Source organism: Coregonus clupeaformis, chromosome 13, assembly GCF_020615455.1.
Source record: "Coregonus clupeaformis isolate EN_2021a chromosome 13, ASM2061545v1, whole genome shotgun sequence".
In the NCBI taxonomy this organism is placed as follows: Eukaryota; Metazoa; Chordata; class Actinopteri; order Salmoniformes; family Salmonidae; genus Coregonus; species Coregonus clupeaformis.
Window position 1 is genome coordinate 55,305,002 of NC_059204.1, and position 20,153 is coordinate 55,325,154.

Sequence of the window (20,153 nt, forward strand, 5' to 3'; positions counted from 1 at the left end):
TTGCTGACCACCGTACTTTTCACAATGCATGAGAATCTTAATCTCAGGGTTATAGGTCCGAGGCCCAAACCAACTCTCTGACTCACCTAGAAAACTACAATCCAGGTTCGAATGTCAGGTAAATCCCAAATTAGCTATTGCATGTACAGCCTGGCTAGCTCAGTCGGTAGAGCATGAGACTCTTAATCTCAGGGTCGTGGGTTCGAGCACCACGTTGGGCGTCGTTTTCTTCGGCAAATATCCAACTCACGTTACCAACTGCCATACACATCCTCTGAAGTGCGGGCTTGCTATCTCGAAGTGTGATGTTTATTGGGTGCTGTGGCTTAACTGGTCAAATCTCCTATTTGGAAACATGATACTCTGGTTCGAATCCTAACATTGCATGTGACAATAATGACATATTCTTTGCTAATGCAGTTGAATGTGCTCCATTTCTGGACAAGAAATAGACAGGCACAAGGTAAAACAATTGCTGTCCTCCATGTGAGCCTCTTAATAACAACCTCGAAATCAATCTTCTGCGTACTGTCTTATAACTACCACACGCTAACAGATTGCACCACAGGAGCCACTCAAAGCACTCTCTTGCTGATCACCGTACTTTTCACAATGCATGAGAATCTTAATCTCAGGGTTATAGGTCCGAGGCCCAAACCAACTCTCTGACTCACCTAGAAAACTACAATCAAAGTTTGAATGTCAGGTAAATCCCAAGATAGCAAATGCACATACAGCCTGGCTAGCTCAGTCGGTAGAGCATGAGACTCTTAATCTCAGGGTCGTGGGTTCGAGCCCCACGTTGGGCGTCTTTTTCTTCGGCAAATATCCAACTCACGTTACCAACTGCCATACACATCCTCTGAAGTGCGGGCTTGCTATCTCGAAGTGAGATGTTTATTGGGTGCTGTGGCTTAACTGGTCAAATCTCCTATTTGGAAACATGATACTCTGGTTCGAATCCTAACATTGCATGTCATTTTACATTTTAGTCATTTAGCAGACGCTCTTATCCAGAGCGACTTACAGGAGCAATTAGGGTTAAGTGCCTTGCTCAAGGGCACATTAACGTCATTTAGCAGACGCTCTTAGCCAGAGCGACTCACAAATTGGTGCGTTCACCCTATAGCCAGTGGGATAACCACTTTACAATTGGGGGGTAGAAGGATTCCTTTATCCTATCCCAGGTATTCCTTAAAGAGGTGGGGTTTCAAATGTCTCCGGAAGGTGGTGAGTGACTCCGCTGTCCTGGCGTCGTGAGGGAGCTTGTTCCACCATTGGGGTGCCAGGGCAGCGAACAGTTTTGACTGGGCTGAGCGGGAACTATGCTTCCGCAGAGGAAGGGAGCCAGCAGGCCAGAGGTGGATGAGCGCAATGCCCTCGTTTGGGTGTAGGGACTGATCAGAGCCTGAAGGTACAGAGGTGCCGTTCCCCTCACTGCTCCATAGGCAAGCACCATGGTCTTGTAGCGGATGCGAGCTTCAACTGGAAGCCAGTGGAGTGTGCGGAGGAGGGGGGTGACGTGAGAGAACTTGGGAAGGTTGAACACCAGACGGGCTGCGGCATTCTGGATGAGTTGTAGGGGTTTAATGGCACAGGCAGGGAGGCCAGCCAACAGCGAGTTGCAGTAGTCCAGACGGGAGATGACAAGTGCCTGGATTAGGACCTGTGCCGCTTCCTGTGTAAGGCAGGGTCGTACTCTCCGAATGTTGTAGAGCATGAACCTGCAGGAGCGGGTCACCGCCTTGATGTTGGCGGAGAACGACAGGGTGTTGTCCAGGGTCACGCCTAGGCTCTTCGCACTCTGGGAGGAGGACACAGCGGAGTTGTCAACCGTGATGGCGAGATCATGGAACGGGCAGTCCTTCCCCGGGAGGAAGAGCAGCTCCGTCTTGCCAGGGTTCAGCTTGAGGTGGTGATCCGTCATCCATACTGATATGTCTGCCAGACATGCAGAGATGCGATTCGCCACCTGGTTATCAGAAGGGGGAAAGGAGAAGATTAGTTGTGTGTGACAATAATGACATATTCTTTGCTAATGCAGTTAAATGTGCTCCATTTCTGGACAATAAATAGACAGGCACAGTGTAAAAAAATTGCTGTCCTCCATGTGAGCCTTTTAATAACAACCTCGAAATCAATCTTCTGCGTACTGTCTTATAACTACCACACGCTAACCGATTGCACCACAGGAGCCACTCAAAGCACTCTCTTGCTGATCACCGTACTTTTCACAATGCATGATAATCTTAATCTCAGGGTTATAGGTCCGAGGCCCAAACCAACTCTCTGACTCACCTAGAAAACTACAATCCAGGTTTGAATGTCAGGTAAATCCCAAGTTAGCAATTGCACATACAGCCTGGCTAGCTCAGTCGGTAGAGCATGAGACTCTTAATCTCAGGGTTGTGGGTTCGAGCCCCACGTTGGGTGTACTTTTCTTCTGCAAAAATCCAACTGACGTTACCAACTGCCATACACATCCTCTGAAGTGCGGGCTTGCTGTCTCGAAGTGGGATGTTCTTGGGTGCTGTGTTTTAACTGGTCAAATCTCCTATTTGGAAACAAGATACTCTGGTTCGAATCCTAACATTGCATGTGACAATAATGACATATTCTTTGCTAATGCAGTTGAATGTGCTCCATTTCTGGACAAGAAATAGACAGGCACAGGGTAAAAAAATTGCTGTCCTCCATGTGAGCCTCTTAATAACAACCTCGAAATCAATCTTCTGCGTACTGTCTTATAACTACCACACGCTAACCGATTGCCACTCAAAGCACTCTCTTGCTGACCACCGTACTTTTCACAATGCATGAGAATCTTAATCTCAGGGTTATAGGTCCGAGGCCCAAACCAACTCTCTGACTCACCTAGAAAACTACAATCCAGGTTCGAATGTCAGGTAAATCCCAAGCTAGCTATTGCACGTACAGCCTGGCTAGCTCAGTCGGTAGAGCATGAGACTCTTAATCTCAGGGTCGTGGGTTCGAGCCCCACGTTGGGCGTACTTTGTCTTCGGCAAATATCCAACTCACGTTACCAACTGCCATACACATCCTCTGAAGTGCGGGCTTGCTATCTCGAAGTGTGATGTTTATTGGGTGCTGTGGCTTAACTGGTCAAATCTCCTATTTGGAAACATGATACTCTGGTTCGAATCCTAACATTGCATGTGACAATAATGACATATTCTTTGCTAATGCAGTTGAATGTGCTCCATTTCTGGACAAGAAATAGACAGGCACAGGGTAAAAAAATTGCTGTCCTCCATGTGAGCCTCTTAATAACAACCTCGAAATCAATCTTCTGCGTACTGTCTTATAACTACCACACGCTAACCGATTGCCACTCAAAGCACTCTCTTGCTGACCACCGTACTTTTCACAATGCATGAGAATCTTAATCTCAGGGTTATAGGTCCGAGGCCCAAACCAACTCTCTGACTCACCTAGAAAACTACAATCCAGGTTCGAATGTCAGGTAAATCCCAAATTAGCTATTGCACGTACAGCCTGGCTAGCTCAGTCGGTAGAGCATGAGACTCTTAATCTCAGGGTCGTGGGTTCGAGCCCCACGTTGGGCGTCCTTTTCTTCGGCAAATATCCAACTCACGTTACCAACTGCCATACACATCCTCTGAAGTGCGGGCTTGCTATCTCGAAGTGTGATGTTTATTGGGTGCTGTGGCTTAACTGGTCAAATCTCCTATTTGGAAACATGATACTCTGGTTCGAATCCTAACGTTGCATGTGACAATAATGACGTATTCTTTGCTAATGCAGTTGAATGTGCTCCATTTCTGGACAAGAAATAGACAGGCACAAGGTAAAAACAATTGCTGTCCTCCATGTGAGCCTCTTAATAACAACCTCGAAATCAATCTTCTGCCTACTGTCTTATAACTACCACACGCTAACCGATTGCACCACAAGCCACTCAAAGCACTCTCTTGCTGACCACCGTACTTTTCACAATGCATGAGAATCTTAATCTCAGGGTTATAGGTTCGAGGCCCAAACCAACTCTCTGACTCACCTAGAAAACTTCAATCCAGGTTCGAATGTCAGGTAAATCCCAAGTTAGCTATTGCACATACAGCCTGGCTAGCTCAGTCGGTAGAGCATGAGACTCTAAATCTCAGGGTTGTGTGTTCGAGCCCCACGTTGGGGGTCCTTTTCTTCGGCAAATATCCAACTCACGTTACCAACTGCCATACACATCCTCTGAAGTGCGGGCTTGCTATCTCGAAGTGCGATGTTCTTGGGTGCTGTGTCTTAACTGGTCAAATCTCCTATTTGGAAACAAGATACTCTGGTTCGAATCCTAACATTGCATGTGACAATAATGACATATTCTTTGCTAATGCAGTTGAATGTGCTCCATTTCTGGACAAGAAATAGACAGGCACAGGGTAAAAAAATTGCTGTCCTCCATGTAAGCCTCTTAATAACAACCTCGAAATCAATCTTCTGCGTACTGTCTTATAACTACCACACGCTAACCGATTGCGCACTCAAAGCACTCTCTTGCTGACCACCGTACTTTTCACAATGCATGAGAATCTTAATCTCAGGGTTATAGGTCCGAGGCCCAAACCAACTCTCTGACTCACCTAGAAAACTACAATCCAGGTTCGAATGTCAGGTAAATCCCAAATTAGCTATTGCATGTACAGCCTGGCTAGCTCAGTCGGTAGAGCATGAGACTCTTAATCTCAGGGTCGTGGGTTCGAGCCCCACGTTGGGAGTCTTTTTCTTCGGCAAATATCCAACTCACGTTACCAACTGCCATACACATCCTCTGAAGTGCGGGCTTGCTATCTCGAAGTGTGATGTTTATTGGGTGCTGTGGCTTAACTGGTCAAATCTCCTATTTGGAAACATGATACTCTGGTTCGAATCCTAACATTGCATGTGACAATAATGACATATTCTTTGCTAATGCAGTTGAATGTGCTCCATTTCTGGACAAGAAATAGACAGGCACAAGGTAAAAACAATTGCTGTCCTCCATGTGAGCCTCTTAATAACAACCTCGAAATCAATCTTCTGCGTACTGTCTTATAACTACCACACGCTAACCGATTGCACCACAGGAGCCTCTCAATGCACTCTCTTGCTGACCACCGTACTTTTCACAATGCATGAGAATCTTAATCTCAGGGTTATAGGTCCGAGGCCCAAACCAACTCTCTGACTCACCTAGAAAACTACAATCAAGGTTTGAATGTCAGGTAAATCCCAAGCTAGCAATTGCACATACAGCCTGGCTAGCTCAGTCGGTAGAGCATGAGACTCTTAATCTCAGGGTCGTGGGTTCGAGCCCCACGTTGGGCGTACTTTTCTTCTGCAAAAATCCAACTGACGTTACCAACTGCCATACACATCCTCTGAAGTGCGGGCTTGCTATCTCGAAGTGCGATGTTCTTGGGTGCTGTGTCTTAACTGGTCAAATCTCCTATTTGGAAACAAGATACTCTGGTTTGAATCCTAACATTGCATGTGACAATAATGACGTATTCTTTGCTAATGCAGTTAAATGTGCTCCATTTCTGGACAAGAAATAGACAGGCACAGTGTAAAAAAATTGCTGTCCTCCATGTGAGCCTTTTAATAACAACCTCGAAATCAATCTTCTGCGTACTGTCTTATAACTACCACACGCTAACCGATTGCCACTCAAAGCACTCTCTTGCTGACCACCGTACTTTTCACAATGCATGAGAATCTTAATCTCAGGGTTATAGGTTCGAGGCCCAAACCAACTCTCTGACTCACCTAGAAAACTTCAATCCAGGTTCGAATGTCAGGTAAATCCCAAGTTAGCTGTTGCACATTCAGCCTGGCTAGCTCAGTCGGTAGAGCATGAGACTCTAAATCTCAGGGTTGTGTGTTCGAGCCCCACGTTGGGGGTCCTTTTCTTCGGCAAATATCCAACTCACGTTACCAACTGCCATACACATCCTCTGAAGTGCGGGCTTGCTATCTCGAAGTGCGATGTTCTTGGGTGCTGTGTCTTAACTGGTCAAATCTCCTATTTGGAAACAAGATACTCTGGTTCGAATCCTAACATTGCATGTGACAATAATGACATATTCTTTGCTAATGCAGTTGAATGTGCTCCATTTCTGGACAAGAAATAGACAGGCACAGGGTAAAAAAATTGCTGTCCTCCATGTAAGCCTCTTAATAACAACCTCGAAATCAATCTTCTGCGTACTGTCTTATAACTACCACACGCTAACCGATTGCCACTCAAAGCACTCTCTTGCTGACCACCGTACTTTTCACAATGCATGAGAATCTTAATCTCAGGGTTATAGGTCCGAGGCCCAAACCAACTCTCTGACTCACCTAGAAAACTACAATCCAGGTTCGAATGTCAGGTAAATCCCAAATTAGCTATTGCATGTACAGCCTGGATAGCTCAGTCGGTAGAGCATGAGACTCTTAATCTCAGGGTCGTGGGTTTGAGCCCCACGTTGGGCGTTGTTTTCTTCGGCAAATATCCAACTCACGTTACCAACTGCCATACACATCCTCTGAAGTGCGGGCTTGCTATCTCGAAGTGTGATGTTTATTGGGTGCTGTGGCTTAACTGGTCAAATCTCCTATTTGGAAACATGATACTCTGGTTCGAATCCTAACATTGCATGTGACAATAATGACATATTCTTTGCTAATGCAGTTGAATGTGCTCCATTTCTGGACAAGAAATAGACAGGCACAGGGTAAAAAAATTGCTGTCCTCCATGTAAGCCTCTTAATAACAACCTCGAAATCAATCTTCTGCGTACTGTCTTATAACTACCACACGCTAACCGATTGCCACTCAAAGCACTCTCTTGCTGACCACCGTACTTTTCACAATGCATGAGAATCTTAATCTCAGGGTTATAGGTCCGAGGCCCAAACCAACTCTCTGACTCACCTAGAAAACTACAATCCAGGTTCGAATGTCAGGTAAATCCCAAATTAGCTATTGCATGTACAGCCTGGCTAGCTCAGTCGGTAGAGCATGAGACTCTTAATCTCAGGGTTGTGGGTTCGAGCCCCACGTTGGGTGTCTTTTTCTTCTGCAAATATCCAACTCACGTTACCAACTGCCATACACATCCTCTGAAGTGCGGGCTTGCTATCTCGAAGTGTGATGTTTATTGGGTGCTGTGGCTTAACTGGTCAAATCTCCTATTTGGAAACATGATACTCTGGTTCGAATCCTAACATTGCATGTGACAATAATGACATATTCTTTGCTAATGCAGTTGAATGTGCTCCATTTCTGGACAAGAAATAGACAGGCACAAGGTAAAACAATTGCTGTCCTCCATGTGAGCCTCTTAATAACAACCTCGAAATCAATCTTCTGCGTACTGTCTTATAACTACCACACGCTAACAGATTGCACCACAGGAGCCACTCAAAGCACTCTCTTGCTGATCACCGTACTTTTCACAATGCATGAGAATCTTAATCTCAGGGTTATAGGTTCGAGGCCCAAACCAACTCTCTGACTCACCTAGAAAACTACAATCCAGGTTCGAAATGTCAGGTAAATCCCAAGTTAGCTATTGCACATACAGCCTGGCTAGCTCAGTCGGTAGAGCATGAGACTCTAAATCTCAGGGTTGTGTGTTCGAGCCCCACGTTGGGGGTCCTTTTCTTCGGCAAATATCCAACTCACGTTACCAACTGCCATACACATCCTCTGAAGTGCGGGCTTGCTATCTCGAAGTGCGATGTTCTTGGGTGCTGTGTCTTAACTGGTCAAATCTCCTATTTGGAAACAAGATACTCTGGTTCGAATCCTAACATTGCATGTGACAATAATGACATATTCTTTGCTAATGCAGTTGAATGTGCTCCATTTCTGGACAAGAAATAGACAGGCACAGGGTAAAAAAATTGCTGTCCTCCATGTAAGCCTCTTAATAACAACCTCGAAATCAATCTTCTGCGTACTGTCTTATAACTACCACACGCTAACCGATTGCCACTCAAAGCACTCTCTTGCTGACCACCGTACTTTTCACAATGCATGAGAATCTTAATCTCAGGGTTATAGGTCCGAGGCCCAAACCAACTCTCTGACTCACCTAGAAAACTTCAATCCAGGTTCGAATGTCAGGTAAATCCCAAATTAGCTATTGCATGTACAGCCTGGCTAGCTCAGTCGGTAGAGCATGAGACTCTAAATCTCAGGGTTGTGTGTTCGAGCCCCACGTTGGGGGTCCTTTTCTTCGGCAAATATCCAACTCACGTTACCAACTGCCATACACATCCTCTGAAGTGCGGGCTTGCTATCTCGAAGTGCGATGTTCTTGGGTGCTGTGTCTTAACTGGTCAAATCTCCTATTTGGAAACAAGATACTCTGGTTCGAATCCTAACATTGCATGTGACAATAATGACATATTCTTTGCTAATGCAGTTGAATGTGCTCCATTTCTGGACAAGAAATAGACAGGCACAGGGTAAAAATTGCTGTCCTCCATGTAAGCCTCTTAATAACAACCTCGAAATCAATCTTCTGCGTACTGTCTTATAACTACCACACGCTAACCGATTGCCACTCAAAGCACTCTCTTGCTGACCACCGTACTTTTCACAATGCATGAGAATCTTAATCTCAGGGTTATAGGTCCGAGGCCCAAACCAACTCTCTGACTCACCTAGAAAACTACAATCCAGGTTCGAATGTCAGGTAAATCCCAAATTAGCTATTGCATGTACAGCCTGGCTAGCTCAGTCGGTAGAGCATGAGACTCTTAATCTCAGGGTCGTGGGTTCGAGCCCCACGTTGGGCGTCATTTTCTTCGGCAAATATCCAACTCACGTTACCAACTGCCATACACATCCTCTGAAGTGCTGGCTTGCTATCTCGAAGTGTGATGTTTATTGGGTGCTGTGGCTTAACTGGTCAAATCTCCTATTTGGAAACATGATACTCTGGTTCGAATCCTAACATTGCATGTGACAATATTGACATATTCTTTGCTAATGCAGTTGAATGTGCTCCATTTCTGGACAAGAAATAGACAGGCACAGGGTAAAAAAATTGCTGTCCTCCATGTAAGCCTCTTAATAACAACCTCGAAATCAATCTTCTGCGTACTGTCTTATAACTACCACACGCTAACCGATTGCCACTCAAAGCACTCTCTTGCTGACCACCGTACTTTTCACAATGCATGAGAATCTTAATCTCAGGGTTATAGGTCCGAGGCCCAAACCAACTCTCTGACTCACCTAGAAAACTACAATCCAGGTTCGAATGTCAGGTAAATCCCAAATTAGCTATTGCATGTACAGCCTGGCTAGCTCAGTCGGTAGAGCATGAGACTCTTAATCTCAGGGTCGTGGGTTCGAGCCCCACGTTGGGCGTCTTTGTCTTCGGCAAATATCCAACTCACGTTACCAACTGCCATACACATCCTCTGAAGTGCGGGCTTGCTATCTCGAAGTGTGATGTTTATTGGGTGCTGTGGCTTAACTGGTCAAATCTCCTATTTGGAAACATGATACTCTGGTTCGAATCCTAACATTGCATGTGACAATAATGACATATTCTTTGCTAATGCAGTTGAATGTGCTCCATTTCTGGACAAGAAATAGACAGGCACAAGGTAAAACAATTGCTGTCCTCCATGTGAGCCTCTTAATAACAACCTCGAAATCAATCTTCTGCGTACTATCTTATAACTACCACACGCAAACCGATTGCACCACAGGAGCCACTCAATGCACTCTCTTGCTGATCACCGTACTTTTCACAATGCATGAGAATCTTAATCTCAGGGTTATAGGTCCGAGGCCCAAACCAACTCTCTGACTCACCTAGAAAACTACAATCCAGGTTCGAATGTCAGGTAAATCCCAAATTAGCTATTGCATGTACAGCCTGGCTAGCTCAGTCGGTAGAGCATGAGACTCTTAATCTCAGGGTCGTGGGTTCGAGCCCCACGTTGGGCGTCTTTTTCTTCGGCAAATATCCAACTCACGTTACCAACTGCCATACACATCCTCTGAAGTGCGGGCTTGCTATCTCGAAGTGTGATGTTTATTGGGTGCTGTGGCTTAACTGGTCAAATCTCCTATTTGGAAACATGATACTCTTGTTCGAATCCTAACATTGCATGTGACAATAATGACATATTCTTTGCTAATGCAGTTGAATGTGCTCCATTTCTGGACAAGAAATAGACAGGCACAAGGTAAAACAATTGCTGTCCTCCATGTGAGCCTCTTAATAACAACCTCGAAATCAATCTTCTGCGTACTGTCTTATAACTACCACACGCTAACCGATTGCACCACAGGAGCCACTCAAAGCACTCTCTTGCTGATCACCGTACTTTTCACAATGCATGAGAATCTTAATCTCAGGGTTATAGGTCCGAGGCCCAAACCAACTCTCTGACTCACCTAGAAAACTACAATCAAGGTTTGAATGTCAGGTAAATCCCAAGCTAGCAATTGTACATACAGCCTGGCTAGCTCAGTCGGTAGAGCATGAAACTCTTAATCTCAGGGTCGTGGGTTTGAGCCCCACGTTGGGCATACTTTTCTTCTGCAAAAATCCAACTGACGTTACCAACTGCCATACACATCCTCTGAAGTGCGGGCTTGCTATCTCGAAGTGCGATGTTCTTGGGTGCTGTGTCTTAACTGGTCAAATCTCCTATTTGGAAACAAGATACTCTGGTTTGAATCCTAACATTGCATGTGACAATAATGACGTATTCTTTGCTAATGCAGTTAAATGTGCTCCATTTCTGGACAATAAATAGACAGGCACAGTGTAAAAAAATTGCTGTCCTCCATGTGAGCCTTTTAATAACAACCTCGAAATCAATCTTCTGCGTATTGTCTTATAACTACCACACGCTAACCGATTGCACCACAGGAGCCACTCAAAGCACTCTCTTGCTGATCACCGTACTTTTCACAATGCATGAGAATCTTAATCTCAGGGTTATAGGTTCGAGGCCCAAACCAACTCTCTGACTCACCTAGAAAACTTCAATCCAGGTTCGAATGTCAGGTAAATCCCAAGTTAGCTGTTGCACATACAGCCTGGCTAGCTCAGTCGGTAGAGCATGAGACTCTAAATCTCAGGGTTGTGTGTTCGAGCCCCACGTTGGGGGTCCTTTTCTTCGGCAAATATCCAACTCACGTTACCAACTGCCATACACATCCTCTGAAGTGCGGGCTTGCTATCTCGAAGTGCGATGTTATTGGGTGCTGTGTCTTAACTGGTCAAATCTCCTATTTGGAAACAAGATACTCTGGTTCGAATCCTAACATTGCATGTGACAATATTGACATATTCTTTGCTAATGCAGTTGAATGTGCTCCATTTCTGGACAAGAAATAGACAGGCACAGGGTAAAAAAATTGCTGTCCTCCATGTAAGCCTCTTAATAACAACCTCGAAATCAATCTTCTGCGTACTGTCTTATAACTACCACACGCTAACCGATTGCACCACTCAAAGCACTCTCTTGCTGACCACCGTACTTTTCACAATGCATGAGAATCTTAATCTCAGGGTTATAGGTCCGAGGCCCAAACCAACTCTCTGACTCACCTAGAAAACTACAATCCAGGTTCGAATGTCAGGTAAATCCCAAATTAGCTATTGCATGTACAGCCTGGCTAGCTCAGTCGGTAGAGCATGAGACTCTTAATCTCAGGGTCGTGGGTTCGAGCCCCACGTTGGGCGTCTTTGTCTTCGGCAAATATCCAACTCACGTTACCAACTGCCATACACATCCTCTGAAGTGCGGGCTTGCTATCTCGAAGTGTGATGTTTATTGGGTGCTGTGGCTTAACTGGTCAAATCTCCTATTTGGAAACATGATACTCTGGTTCGAATCCTAACATTGCATGTGACAATAATGACATATTCTTTGCTAATGCAGTTGAATGTGCTCCATTTCTGGACAAGAAATAGACAGGCACAGGGTAAAAATTGCTGTCCTCCATGTGAGCCTCTTAATAACAACCTCGAAATCAATCTTCTGCGTACTGTCTTATAACTACCACACGCTAACCGATTGCCACTCAAAGCACTCTCTTGCTGACCACCGTACTTTTCACAATGCATGAGAATCTTAATCTCAGGGTTATAGGTCCGAGGCCCAAACCAACTCTCTGACTCACCTAGAAAACTACAATCCAGGTTCGAATGTCAGGTAAATCCCAAATTAGCTATTGCATGTACAGCCTGGCTAGCTCAGTCGGTAGAGAATGAGACTCTTAATCTCAGGGTCGTGGGTTCGAGCCCCACGTTGGGCGTCTTTTTCTTCGGCAAATATCCAACTCACGTTACCAACTGCCATACACATCCTCTGAAGTGCGGGCTTGCTATCTCGAAGTGTGATGTTTATTGGGTGCTGTGGCTTAACTGGTCAAATCTCCTATTTGGAAACATGATACTCTGGTTCGAATCCTAACATTGCATGTGACAATAATGACATATTCTTTGCTAATGCAGTTGAATGTGCTCCATTTCTGGACAAGAAATAGACAGGCACAAGGTAAAACAATTGCTGTCCTCCATGTGAGCCTCTTAATAACAACCTCGAAATCAATCTTCTGCCTACTGTCTTATAACTACCACACGCTAACAGATTGCACCACAGAGCCACTCAAAGCACTCTCTTGCTGACCACCGTACTTTTCACAATGCATGAGAATCTTAATCTCAGGGTTATAGGTCCGAGGCCCAAACCAACTCTCTGACTCACCTAGAAAACTTCAATCCAGGTTCGAATGTCAGGTAAATCCCAAGTTAGCTGTTGCACATACAGCCTGGCTAGCTCAGTCGGTAGAGCATGAGACTCTAAATCTCAGGGTTGTGTGTTCGAGCCCCACGTTGGGGGTCCTTTTCTTCGGCAAATATCCAACTCACGTTACCAACTGCCATACACATCCTCTGAAGTGCGGGCTTGCGATCTCGAAGTGCGATGTTCTTGGGTTCTGTGGCTTAACTGGTCAAATCTCCTGTTTGGAAACATGATACTCTGGTTCGAATCCTAACATTGCATGTGACAATAATGACATATTCTTTGCTAATGCAGTTGAATGTGCTCCATTTCTGGACAAGAAATAGACAAGCACAGGGTAAAAAAATTGCTGTCCTCCATGTAAGCCTCTTAATAACAACCTCGAAATCAATCTTCTGCGTACTGTCTTATAACTACCACACGCTAACCGATTGCCACTCAAAGCACTCTCTTGCTGACCACCGTACTTTTCACAATGCATGAGAATCTTAATCTCAGGGTTATAGGTCCGAGGCCCAAACCAACTCTCTGACTCACCTAGAAAACTACAATCCAGGTTCGAATGTCAGGTAAATCCCAAATTAGCTATTGCATGTACAGCCTGGCTAGCTCAGTCGGTAGAGCATGAGACTCTTAATCTCAGGGTCGTGGGTTTGAGCCCCACGTTAGGTGTCGTTTTCTTCGGCAAATATCCAACTCACGTTACCAACTGCCATACACATCCTCTGAAGTGCGGGCTTGCTATCTCGAAGTGTGATGTTTATTGGGTGCTGTGGCTTAACTGGTCAAATCTCCTATTTGGAAACATGATACTCTGGTTCGAATCCTAACATTGCATGTGACAATAATGACATATTCTTTGCTAATGCAGTTGAATGTGCTCCATTTCTGGACAAGAAATAGACAGGCACAGGGTAAAAAAATTGCTGTCCTCCATGTAAGCCTCTTAATAACAACCTCGAAATCAATCTTCTGCGTACTGTCTTATAACTACCACACGCTAACCGATTGCCACTCAAAGCACTCTCTTGCTGACCACCGTACTTTTCACAATGCATGAGAATCTTAATCTCAGGGTTATAGGTCCGAGGCCCAAACCAACTCTCTGACTCACCTAGAAAACTACAATCCAGGTTCGAATGTCAGGTAAATCCCAAGTTAGCTATTGCATGTACAGCCTGGCTAGCTCAGTCGGTAGAGCATGAGACTCTTAATCTCAGGGTCGTGGGTTCGAGCCCCACGTTGGGAGTCTTTTTCTTCGGCAAATATCCAACTCACGTTACCAACTGCCATACACATCCTCTGAAGTGCGGGCTTGCTATCTCGAAGTGTGATGTTTATTGGGTGCTGTGGCTTAACTGGTCAAATCTCCTATTTGGAAACATGATACTCTGGTTCGAATCCTAACATTGCATGTGACAATAATGACATATTCTTTGCTAATGCAGTTGAATGTGCTCCATTTCTGGACAAGAAATAGACAGGCACAAGGTAAAACAATTGCTGTCCTCCATGTGAGCCTCTTAATAACAACCTCGAAATCAATCTTCTGCGTACTGTCTTATAACTACCACACGCTAACAGATTGCACCACAGGAGCCACTCAAAGCACTCTCTTGCTGATCACCGTACTTTTCACAATGCATGAGAATCTTAATCTCAGGGTTATAGGTTCGAGGCCCAAACCAACTCTCTGACTCACCTAGAAAACTACAATCCAGGTTCGAATGTCAGGTAAATCCCAAGTTAGCTGTTGCACATACAGCCTGGCTAGCTCAGTCGGTAGAGCATGAGACTCTAAATCTCAGGGTTGTGTGTTCGAGCCCCACGTTGGGGGTCCTTTTCTTCTGCAAATATCCAACTCACGTTACCAACTGCCATACACATCCTCTGAAGTGCGGGCTTGCTATCTCGAAGTGCGATGTTCTTGGGTGCTGTGTCTTAACTGGTCAAATCTCCTATTTGGAAACAAGATACTCTGGTTCGAATCCTAACATTGCATGTGACAATAATGACATATTCTTTGCTAATGCAGTTGAATGTGCTCCATTTCTGGACAAGAAATAGACAGGCACAGGGTAAAAAAATTGCTGTCCTCCATGTAAGCCTCTTAATAACAACCTCGAAATCAATCTTCTGCGTACTGTCTTATAACTACCACACGCTAACCGATTGCCACTCAAAGCACTCTCTTGCTGACCACCGTACTTTTCACAATGCATGAGAATCTTAATCTCAGGGTTATAGGTCCGAGGCCCAAACCAACTCTCTGACTCACCTAGAAAACTACAATCCAGGTTCGAATGTCAGGTAAATCCCAAATTAGCTATTGCATGTACAGCCTGGCTAGCTCAGTCGGTAGAGCATGAGACTCTTAATCTCAGGGTCGTGGGTTCGAGCCCCACGTTGGGCGTCATTTTCTTCGGCAAATATCCAACTCACGTTACCAACTGCCATACACATCCTCTGAAGTGCTGGCTTGCTATCTCGAAGTGTGATGTTTATTGGGTGCTGTGGCTTAACTGGTCAAATCTCCTATTTGGAAACATGATACTCTGGTTCGAATCCTAACATTGCATGTGACAATAATGACATATTCTTTGCTAATGCAGTTGAATGTGCTCCATTTCTGGACAAGAAATAGACAGGCACAGGGTAAAAAAATTGCTGTCCTCCATGTAAGCCTCTTAATAACAACCTCGAAATCAATCTTCTGCGTACTGTCTTATAACTACCACACGCTAACCGATTGCCACTCAAAGCACTCTCTTGCTGATCACCGTACTTTTCACAATGCATGAGAATCTTAATCTCAGGGTTATAGGTCCGAGGCCCAAACCAACTCTCTGACTCACCTAGAAAACTACAATCAAAGTTTGAATGTCAGGTAAATCCCAAGATAGCAAATGCACATACAGCCTGGCTAGCTCAGTCGGTAGAGCATGAGACTCTTAATCTCAGGGTCGTGGGTTCGAGCCCCACGTTGGGCGTCTTTTTCTTCGGCAAATATCCAACTCACGTTACCAACTGCCATACACATCCTCTGAAGTGCGGGCTTGCTATCTCGAAGTGAGATGTTTATTGGGTGCTGTGGCTTAACTGGTCAAATCTCCTATTTGGAAACATGATACTCTGGTTCGAATCCTAACATTGCATGTCATTTTACATTTTAGTCATTTAGCAGACGCTCTTATCCAGAGCGACTTACAGGAGCAATTAGGGTTAAGTGCCTTGCTCAAGGGCACATTAACGTCATTTAGCAGACGCTCTTAGCCAGAGCGACTCACAAATTGGTGCGTTCACCCTATAGCCAGTGGGATAACCACTTTACAATTGGGGGGGGGGGGGGTAGAAGGATTCCTTTATCCTATCCCAGGTATTCCTTAAAGAGGTGGGGTTTCAAATGTCTCCGGAAGGTGGTGAGTGACTCCGCTGTCCTGGCGTCGTGAGGGAGCTTGTTCCACCATTGGGGTGCCAGGGCAGCGAACAGTTTTGACTGGGCTGAGCGGGAACTATGCTTCCGCAGAGGAAGGGGAGCCAGCAGGCCAGAGGTGGATGAGCGCAATGCCCTCGTTTGGGTGTAGGGACTGATCAGAGCCTGAAGGTACAGAGGTGCCGTTCCCCTCACTGCTCCATAGGCAAGCACCATGGTCTTGTAGCGGATGCGAGCTTCAACTGGAAGCCAGTGGAGTGTGCGGAGGAGGGGGGTGACGTGAGAGAACTTGGGAAGGTTGAACACCAGACGGGCTGCGGCATTCTGGATGAGTTGTAGGGGTTTAATGGCACAGGCAGGGAGGCCAGCCAACAGCGAGTTGCAGTAGTCCAGACGGGAGATGACAAGTGCCTGGATTAGGACCTGTGCCGCTTCCTGTGTAAGGCAGGGTCGTACTCTCCGAATGTTGTAGAGCATGAACCTGCAGGAGCGGGTCACCGCCTTGATGTTGGCGGAGAACGACAGGGTGTTGTCCAGGGTCACGCCTAGGCTCTTCGCACTCTGGGAGGAGGACACAGCGGAGTTGTCAACCGTGATGGCGAGATCATGGAACGGGCAGTCCTTCCCCGGGAGGAAGAGCAGCTCCGTCTTGCCAGGGTTCAGCTTGAGGTGGTGATCCGTCATCCATACTGATATGTCTGCCAGACATGCAGAGATGCGATTCGCCACCTGGTTATCAGAAGGGGGAAAGGAGAAGATTAGTTGTGTGTGACAATAATGACATATTCTTTGCTAATGCAGTTGAATGTGCTCCATTTCTGGACAAGAAATAGACAGGCACAGGGTAAAAAAATTGCTGTCCTCCATGTGAGCCTCTTAATAACAACCTCGAAATCAATCTTCTGCGTACTGTCTTATAACTACCACACGCTAACCGATTGCACCACAGGAGCCACTCAAAGCACTCTCTTGCTGATCACCGTACTTTTTCACAATGCATGATAATCTTAATCTCAGGGTTATAGGTCCGAGGCCCAAACCAACTCTCTGACTCACCTAGAAAACTACAATCCAGGTTTGAATGTCAGGTAAATCCCAAGCTAGCAATTGCACATACAGCCTGGCTAGCTCAGTCGGTAGAGCATGAGACTGTTAATCTCAGGGTTGTGGGTTCGAGCCCCACGTTGGGTGTACTTTTCTTCTGCAAAAATCCAACTGACGTTACCAACTGCCATACACATCCTCTGAAGTGCGGGCTTGCTATCTCGAAGTGGGATGTTCTTGGGTGCTGTGTTTTAACTGGTCAAATCTCCTATAAGGAAACAAGATACTCTGGTTCGAATCCTGACATTGCATGTGACAATAATGACATATTCTTTGCTAATGCAGTTGAATGTGCTCCATTTCTGGACAAGAAATAGACAGGCACAGGGTAAAAAAATTGCTGTCCTCCATGTGAGCCTCTTAATAACAACCTCGAAATCAATCTTCTGCGTACTGTCTTATAACTACCACACGCTAACCGATTGCACTACAGGAGCCACTCAAAGCACTCTCTTGCTGATCACCGTACTTTTCACAATGCATGAGAATCTTAATCTCAGGGTTATAGGTCCGAGGCCCAAACCAACTCTCTGACTCACCTAGAAAACTTCAATCCAGGTTCGAATGTCAGGTAAATCCCAAGTTAGCTGTTGCACATACAGCCTGGCTAGCTCAGTCGGTAGAGCATGAGACTCTAAATCTCAGGGTTGTGTGTTCGAGCCCCACGTTGGGGGTCCTTTTCTTCGGCAAATATCCAACTCACGTTACCAACTGCCATACACATCCTCTGAAGTGCGGGCTTGCTATCTCGAAGTGCGATGTTATTGGGTGCTGTGTCTTAACTGGTCAAATCTCCTATTTGGAAACAAGATACTCTGGTTCGAATCCTAACATTGCATGTGACAATATTGACATATTCTTTGCTAATGCAGTTGAATGTGCTCCATTTCTGGACAAGAAATAGACAGGCACAGGGTAAAAAAATTGCTGTCCTCCATGTAAGCCTCTTAATAACAACCTCGAAATCAATCTTCTGCGTACTGTCTTATAACTACCACACGCTAACCGATTGCCACTCAAAGCACTCTCTTGCTGACCACCGTACTTTTCACAATGCATGAGAATCTTAATCTCAGGGTTATAGGTCCGAGGCCCAAACCAACTCTCTGACTCACCTAGAAAACTACAATCCAGGTTCGAATGTCAGGTAAATCCCAAATTAGCTATTGCATGTACAGCCTGGCTAGCTCAGTCGGTAGAGCATGAGACTCTTAATCTCAGGGTCGTGGGTTCGAGCCCCACGTTGGGCGTCTTTGTCTTCGGCAAATATCCAACTCACGTTACCAACTGCCATACACATCCTCTGAAGTGCGGGCTTGCTATCTCGAAGTGTGATGTTTATTGGGTGCTGTGGCTTAACTGGTCAAATCTCCTATTTGGAAACATGATACTCTGGTTCGAATCCTAACATTGCATGTGACAATAATGACATATTCTTTGCTAATGCAGTTGAATGTGCTCCATTTCTGGACAAGAAATAGACAGGCACAGGGTAAAAAAATTGCTGTCCTCCATGTAAGCCTCTTAATAACAACCTCGAAATCAATCTTCTGCGTACTGTCTTATAACTACCACACGCTAACCGATTGCCACTCAAAGCACTCTCTTGCTGACCACCGTACTTTTCACAATGCATGAGAATCTTAATCTCAGGGTTATAGGTCCGAGGCCCAAACCAACTCTCTGACTCACCTAGAAAACTACAATCCAGGTTCGAATGTCAGGTAAATCCCAAATTAGCTATTGCATGTACAGCCTGGCTAGCTCAGTCGGTAGAGAATGAGACTCTTAATCTCAGGGTCGTGGGTTCGAGCCCCACGTTGGGCGTCTTTTCTTCGGCAAATATCCAACTCACGTTACCAACTGCCATACACATCCTCTGAAGTGCGGGCTTGCTATCTCGAAGTGTGATGTTTATTGGGTGCTGTGGCTTAACTGGTCAAATCTCCTATTTGGAAACATGATACTCTGGTTCGAATCCTAACATTGCATGTGACAATAATGACATATTCTTTGCTAATGCAGTTGAATGTGCTCCATTTCTGGACAAGAAATAGACAGGCACAAGGTAAAACAATTGCTGTCCTCCATGTGAGCCTCTTAATAACAACCTCGAAATCAATCTTCTGCCTACTGTCTTATAACTACCACACGCTAACAGATTGCACCACAGGAGCCACTCAAAGCACTCTCTTGCTGATCACCGTACTTTTCACAATGCATGAGAATCTTAATCTCAGGGTTATAGGTTCGAGGCCCAAACCAACTCTCTGACTCACCTAGAAAACTTCAATCCAGGTTCGAATGTCAGGTAAATCCCAAGTTAGCTGTTGCACATACAGCCTGGCTAGCTCAGTCGGTAGAGCATGAGACTCTAAATCTCAGGGTTGTGTGTTCGAGCCCCACGTTGGGGGTCCTTTTCTTCGGCAAATATCCAACTCACGTTACCAACTGCCATACACATCCTCTGAAGTGCGGGCTTGCTATCTCGAAGTGCGATGTTCTTGGGTGCTGTGTCTTAACTGGTCAAATCTCCTATTTGGAAACAAGATACTCTGGTTCGAATCCTAACATTGCATGTGACAATAATGACATATTCTTTGCTAATGCAGTTGAATGTGCTCCATTTCTGGACAAGAAATAGACAGGCACAGGGTAAAAAAATTGCTGTCCTCCATGTAAGCCTCTTAATAACAACCTCGAAATCAATCTTCTGCGTACTGTCTTATAACTACCACACGCTAACCGATTGCCACTCAAAGCACTCTCTTGCTGACCACCGTACTTTTCACAATGCATGAGAATCTTAATCTCAGGGTTATAG

General features: G+C 45.3%; 20 non-coding genes across 20 annotated transcripts; all 20 read left to right on the plus strand.

Annotated features, from left to right (window-relative positions):
* The first annotated feature begins 148 nt into the window (after positions 1-148).
* trnak-cuu lies at positions 149-221 on the plus strand. Its single transcript has one exon. It is a non-coding gene; the product is annotated as a tRNA-Lys (tRNA).
* A 515-nt stretch (positions 222-736) lies between these two features.
* Positions 737-809, plus strand: trnak-cuu. Its single transcript has one exon. It is a non-coding gene; the product is annotated as a tRNA-Lys (tRNA).
* A 1,551-nt stretch (positions 810-2,360) lies between these two features.
* Positions 2,361-2,433, plus strand: trnak-cuu. Its single transcript has one exon. It is a non-coding gene; the product is annotated as a tRNA-Lys (tRNA).
* Positions 2,434-2,936: 503 nt separating this feature from the next.
* On the plus strand, positions 2,937-3,009 carry trnak-cuu. The gene has a single exon. It is a non-coding gene; the product is annotated as a tRNA-Lys (tRNA).
* Positions 3,010-3,514: 505 nt separating this feature from the next.
* Positions 3,515-3,587, plus strand: trnak-cuu. The gene has a single exon. It is a non-coding gene; the product is annotated as a tRNA-Lys (tRNA).
* A 1,091-nt stretch (positions 3,588-4,678) lies between these two features.
* trnak-cuu lies at positions 4,679-4,751 on the plus strand. The gene has a single exon. It is a non-coding gene; the product is annotated as a tRNA-Lys (tRNA).
* Positions 4,752-5,267: 516 nt separating this feature from the next.
* On the plus strand, positions 5,268-5,340 carry trnak-cuu. The gene has a single exon. It is a non-coding gene; the product is annotated as a tRNA-Lys (tRNA).
* A 1,656-nt stretch (positions 5,341-6,996) lies between these two features.
* On the plus strand, positions 6,997-7,069 carry trnak-cuu. Its single transcript has one exon. It is a non-coding gene; the product is annotated as a tRNA-Lys (tRNA).
* A 1,666-nt stretch (positions 7,070-8,735) lies between these two features.
* Positions 8,736-8,808, plus strand: trnak-cuu. Its single transcript has one exon. It is a non-coding gene; the product is annotated as a tRNA-Lys (tRNA).
* Positions 8,809-9,312: 504 nt separating this feature from the next.
* On the plus strand, positions 9,313-9,385 carry trnak-cuu. Its single transcript has one exon. It is a non-coding gene; the product is annotated as a tRNA-Lys (tRNA).
* A 515-nt stretch (positions 9,386-9,900) lies between these two features.
* trnak-cuu lies at positions 9,901-9,973 on the plus strand. Its single transcript has one exon. It is a non-coding gene; the product is annotated as a tRNA-Lys (tRNA).
* Positions 9,974-11,653: 1,680 nt separating this feature from the next.
* trnak-cuu lies at positions 11,654-11,726 on the plus strand. Its single transcript has one exon. It is a non-coding gene; the product is annotated as a tRNA-Lys (tRNA).
* Positions 11,727-12,228: 502 nt separating this feature from the next.
* On the plus strand, positions 12,229-12,301 carry trnak-cuu. Its single transcript has one exon. It is a non-coding gene; the product is annotated as a tRNA-Lys (tRNA).
* A 1,090-nt stretch (positions 12,302-13,391) lies between these two features.
* On the plus strand, positions 13,392-13,464 carry trnak-cuu. The gene has a single exon. It is a non-coding gene; the product is annotated as a tRNA-Lys (tRNA).
* A 504-nt stretch (positions 13,465-13,968) lies between these two features.
* trnak-cuu lies at positions 13,969-14,041 on the plus strand. Its single transcript has one exon. It is a non-coding gene; the product is annotated as a tRNA-Lys (tRNA).
* A 1,091-nt stretch (positions 14,042-15,132) lies between these two features.
* trnak-cuu lies at positions 15,133-15,205 on the plus strand. The gene has a single exon. It is a non-coding gene; the product is annotated as a tRNA-Lys (tRNA).
* A 504-nt stretch (positions 15,206-15,709) lies between these two features.
* Positions 15,710-15,782, plus strand: trnak-cuu. The gene has a single exon. It is a non-coding gene; the product is annotated as a tRNA-Lys (tRNA).
* Positions 15,783-17,343: 1,561 nt separating this feature from the next.
* trnan-guu lies at positions 17,344-17,416 on the plus strand. Its single transcript has one exon. It is a non-coding gene; the product is annotated as a tRNA-Asn (tRNA).
* Positions 17,417-18,506: 1,090 nt separating this feature from the next.
* On the plus strand, positions 18,507-18,579 carry trnak-cuu. The gene has a single exon. It is a non-coding gene; the product is annotated as a tRNA-Lys (tRNA).
* Positions 18,580-19,083: 504 nt separating this feature from the next.
* Positions 19,084-19,156, plus strand: trnak-cuu. Its single transcript has one exon. It is a non-coding gene; the product is annotated as a tRNA-Lys (tRNA).
* The last annotated feature ends 997 nt before the right edge of the window (positions 19,157-20,153 follow it).